The sequence below is a fragment of the Mobula birostris genome, chromosome 5 (genome assembly GCF_030028105.1).
Source record: "Mobula birostris isolate sMobBir1 chromosome 5, sMobBir1.hap1, whole genome shotgun sequence".
In the NCBI taxonomy this organism is placed as follows: Eukaryota; Metazoa; Chordata; class Chondrichthyes; order Myliobatiformes; family Myliobatidae; genus Mobula; species Mobula birostris.
Window position 1 is genome coordinate 165,709,035 of NC_092374.1, and position 5,091 is coordinate 165,714,125.

The 5,091-nt window shown below is 48.9% G+C and overlaps 1 pseudogene; it reads left to right on the forward strand.

The window, feature by feature from the left end:
* Positions 1–539: 539 nt before the first annotated feature.
* On the forward strand, positions 540–4,810 carry LOC140198408 (uncharacterized; annotated as a pseudogene).
* Positions 4,811–5,091: the final 281 nt, after the last annotated feature.

Here is a 5,091-nt window from a genome sequence, read left to right on the forward strand (position 1 = left end):
CTCTAAAGCTCCCTGGAGTTAAAGGACTACAGTGCAGAAGAGCCACCAAGAACATTCTGGAGGCTGCTGAAAAGGGCTTGCAGTCGCTGTGGATCCTGAGGGGGGATCTGTGGATTAGTGCGCCACTTGGACACAAGTCAGGGGCTGATCACCCCACTGCTGGGTCGCCTGGTCGAGGTTGTCTGATGACTAAAGACCCGAAACACACTATGACCCCGGGTTCATCACTGAAGACACGTCCAAATAGCACCAGAAGGTTTATTCTACAACTACCACGTCTGGCTCAGCCAGTGACCTCCAGGAAAGTCTGGATGACAACCATGAATAGAATGGTGATGGCAGGAGAGACTGCACGGAAAGACAGCAAACGGGGCAGCAAGGGCTAGCACCCAGAACTGCAGCCCTGTGAGGGAGCACCCAAACAAGCTACGAAGAACCCTTCTGAAACATACCCCGAGGGATGCCCAAGAGAGAGAGAGAATGAACATTCCGATCGGACAGACCTATTGGCAATAACTCAAGCAAATGGTCAATCGGCTATGAGTGTAGTCTGTATCTGCGGCAAGGTGTGCAAATACCTGAGAGGTCTGAAGATCCACCAGACAAAGATGGCCTGCTTGAGGAGGGAACAAGTGAAGCAATGCACAGGAGCAGTAGCTAGTACTACAAGTTCTGTGGTGCTGACAACAGAATCTGGTCAGGCAGAGGAAGAGCCAGGCCCAGAGTCACCCCTCAGTGCCTGAAACCTCCAAGCAACACAAGTGCCCCCAATGAGCAGAAAGTCGGAACAGCATCAGGTGAAGTGGCCTGCCGCTCACAAGAGGGAGTGGCTCCAGCTGGATGAGGATGTAGACAAGATTCTGGAGGCGATATCGAAGGGCAATGCTGACCAGAAGCTCTGGACTATGTGTACCTTCATAATGAGCATAGGCTCAGAATGGTTTGGCGTCAAGGAAAAGCATGGAACAATGTGGTAAACTCAGTCCAGGACAGATATTCAGCATGGATGTTGGACCATTTATTATTAATAAAAGCCTTTCAGTATTTACTCTACTTCCAGTCTTTTGGAGTAATTGATAGTGCATCAAACAAGTAATCCAGTGAGACCAAACCGGCGGAAACCGAAGATCAGCCAGCTGAGACAAGAACTCAAATCTCTGAAGTGCCAATTTAGGTTGGCCAAGGAGAAGGAGAAGACTTCCCTGTCAGACCTCACAGATATCATAAGGAGGAGGCTCATCACACTCAGGCAGGCTGACTGGCACCGAAGGTACGGCAAGGAGAGGGCCCGAAAGCGCAGTGCTTTCATTACCAATCCCTACGGCTTCACCAAGAGGATACTAGGACAGCAACGAAGTGGCCACCTCACTTGTTCTGTCGAGGAGATAAGCCACCATCTCAGTAACACTTTCAGTTACACCTTGAGAGAGCAGGATGTTGGCCTGTATGAGGCACTGGTGACACCTCAAGAACCGGTGACCCAATTCCACATGTCTGAGCCCACCCTGAAGGAGGTCAAAGAAGCAGTCAAAGCAGCAAGAGCAAGTTCCGCCCCTGGCCCCAGTGGAGTGTTCTACAAAGTGTAGAAGCACTGCCCACGGCTCCTTGTGCGACTCTGGAAGATCTTAAAGGTGATCTGGCGGAGAGGAAAGGTTGCTGTTCAGTGGAGGCACGCGCAGGGTGTCTGGACACCAAAAGAAGAGGATTCAAGTGTTACATGCTCAAGGAGATCTGTTTTTTTTTGTGAGAATGATGTAATGGTCTTTTGGAGGTCACCTGATGTGATTTTCCCGCCCATGTGAGATCACGTGATGACATGTGCCCCGTGACTATATAAGGGTCGACCCAGGTGACACAGTTAGTTTTTGAGTTTGTAGATTTCCAGGTAGAACGTGTTGTGCCTCCATTTCTGTTGCGTGTTTGTTTTTGTGACGCAGTTTCATTTTTAAAATGGAAGGTGCGTTCCCTTACAAGATATTGTATTATTGGACTGAAAATTTGTGGCTGGAAGTGCCAACTTACTCAATTCCGACAGTTTTGAAGGCAGAGTGAAGAATTCATCGAAGTTAAGGATTGAGAGAAGTCGGCATCGTTTGGCAGTTTAATAAAGAATCGACCTTACTGAGTCTTCGTTGGAGAGAACCTGCATTAAGATAACTCTTGCAACAGGGCAATGAGTTTGTGCAAAAAGGTGCTCTCTCTCTCTCTCTCTCTAAAGGAATTTAAGGTCAGTTGATTTAAACTGTTTATTTTTGGCATTGGGAATCCTGTGGACAGAACCAGCAGTAAAGGTGCATCTGTGAAGAAATCTTTCTCCAGAGAAGTCTCTCCCAATTGAATGTGTAAAACTGTTGGACTTTCGAAGTTATCGCTTTAAGAACTGTTTTCGCATTTAACGCTTTAAGAACCAGAGCCGAGTGGCGAGTTGGTGAACAGCTGCGTACCTATTAACCTCCGGTTAAAGTTTTCCTTTGTTTTTTTTCTCCCCTTATCATTTATACGTGTTTAATAAATGTTTGGTTGTTTTTATATAACCTGTCTCGATTAATATCCATTGTTACCAGTTAAGTAACACAAGCAACATTGAGCAGTTTCGTATTATCTCACTGTTCAGCATTGAAGGGAAGATCTTCTTCAAGATTGTGGCCCAACGTTTAACTGAGTTCCTCTTGAAGAATAGATACATAGACGCCTCAGTACAGAAGTGGGGTGTAGCAGGAGTGATGACCCAGCTCATCCAGGAGGCAAGGGAGAACAGAGGAGACCATGCAGCACTCTGGCTAGACCTAACCAGTGCCTATGGATCCATCCCACACAAGCTCGTGGAAACAGCACTGACATGACACCATGTTCAGAGATGATCCAAAACCTCATTCTGGACTATTACAGCAACTTCAGGTTGAGAGTTGTCTCAGGGTCACTAACATCTGCCTGGCATTGGCTGGAGAAGGGCATAATCACTGGCTGCACAATCTCGGTGTCACTCTTCTCATTGGCCATGAAAATGATTGTCAAGTCAGCGGAGGTGGAATGTAGAGGCCCCATGTCTAGATCTGGTACTCAGCAGCCCCCCATAAGAACATTCACGGACGACCTGATGGTGATGGCAACATCTGTCCCTGGGTGCAGATGGCTCCTTCCAGGGCTGGAACGGCTCATCTCATGGGCAAGGATGAGCTTTAAGTCAGCCAAGTCCAGGTCTCTGGTCCTGAAGAAGGGAAGAGTGCCGACCGGTTCTGCTTTACCCTGGGAGCGATCCAGGTTCCAACAGTGACTGAAAAACCAGTCAAGAGTCTAGGCAAGATCTACGACAGTTCCCTGAAGGACACAGCCGCACTTCAACAAACCAGGAGGACTTGATAACCTGACTCACTGCGATTGACAAATCGGGGCTTCCAGGAAAATTCAAAGCCTGGATGTACCAACACGGAGTCCTGCCAAGGCTACTCTGGTCCCTTCTAGTCGACGAGGTGCCAATGTCAACAGTAGAGGCTCTAGAGAAGACCATCATTCAGTTTCTCTGGAGATGGTTGGTGCTCCCCCGCACCTTAAGCAGCATTGTCCCGTATGGGCATTCCGCCAAGCTGCAGCTCTCCATCAGTGGTGTATCAGAGGAATTCAAAGTCACTCGAGCCAGGGAGGTTATGATGTACCGAGACTCCTCTGATGTTAAAGTCGCTTCGGCAGGAATCAGCGTAAAGACCGGAAGGAAGTGGCTGGCACGGGAAGCTGTCGCCAGAGCGGAGGCACAGCTGTGGCACAACATTTTGGTGGGCACTGTGGCAGTGAGGCGGGCAAGATTGGGCTGTTTTCCCAAACTATGCCTTGACAAAACTTGCGGAAAGGAGAAGCATCAACTGGTTCAGAACGACGTACGTCCAGAAGTGGAGGAAAAATGATACAGTGAGATGGTCGGCATGTACAAACAAGGCGCCTGGACTAAATGGGAGTATGCGGAACCTCACAGATTCACCTGGACAGAGCTCTGGAGAGCCGAACCATTGCACATCAAGTTTCTCATCCAATCAGTCTATGACATTCTCCCAAGCCCAGCCAACCTGCACAGGTGGGGCATGGAAAACACTCCAGCATGTCAACTGTGCCAGAAGAGGGACACCTTGGAGCTTATCCTAAGTTGCTGCCTGAAGGTGTTGGGGGAAGGGCGATTCAGCTGGCGCCATGACTGAGTCCTAAGGTCTATGGCGGATGCAATCAGCACAGTGATTCAAGACAGCAAAAATCAGCACACTCCCAAACAGTCCATCACCTTTATTGGGGGGGGGGGGGAAAGAAGGCTCAACATCGGCCTAGCTCTTCGGGAGGGCTTCTTGCCACTGCACGAGACTGGCAGCTCCAAGTCGACCTAGAGAGGCAGCTCAGGTTCCCAGAGAACATCGCAGCCACTCCGCTCCACGCAGACATGGTGTTAATATTGGAGTCGACAAAGCAAGTAGTTCTGCTGGAACTTACTGTCCCCTGGGAAGACCAGATTGAAGAGGCCAACGAGTGCAAGAGAGCTAGACATACAGATCTTGCTGCAGAATGCTGGAGCAATGGCTGGAGAGCTCGCTGTGAGGCAGTCAAAGTTGGGTGCTGGGGCTTTGCTGGCCATTCATTACAGCAGACTCTAAAACTCCTTGGAGTTAAAGGACTACAGTGCAGAAGAGCCACCATGTACATTCTGGAGGCTGCTGAAAAGGCCTCGTGGTCGCTGTGGATCCGGAGGGGGGATCCATGGATTAGTGTACCACTTGGACACAAGTTGGGGGTTGATCACCCCCAGCTGGGTCACCCGGTCAAGGGTGTCTGATGACTAAAGACCCAAAACACCCTATGACCCCAGGTTCATCACTGAAGATGTGTCCAAGTAGCACCAGAAGATGTATTCTACAAAATAAATGGCAATAAATTCCATTTAACACATTCTGACCCTAGAAATTCTTCATCTTCTCAGTTTTAAAGGGATGGATTCTAACTTTGAGGCTATACCCTCAGATTCTAGACACTCCTGCTAGTAGAAACATCCTTCTCATGTCCATTCTATCCAGGCCTTCCACTATCTAGTCAGATTCAAGCAGATCCCTCTTCATT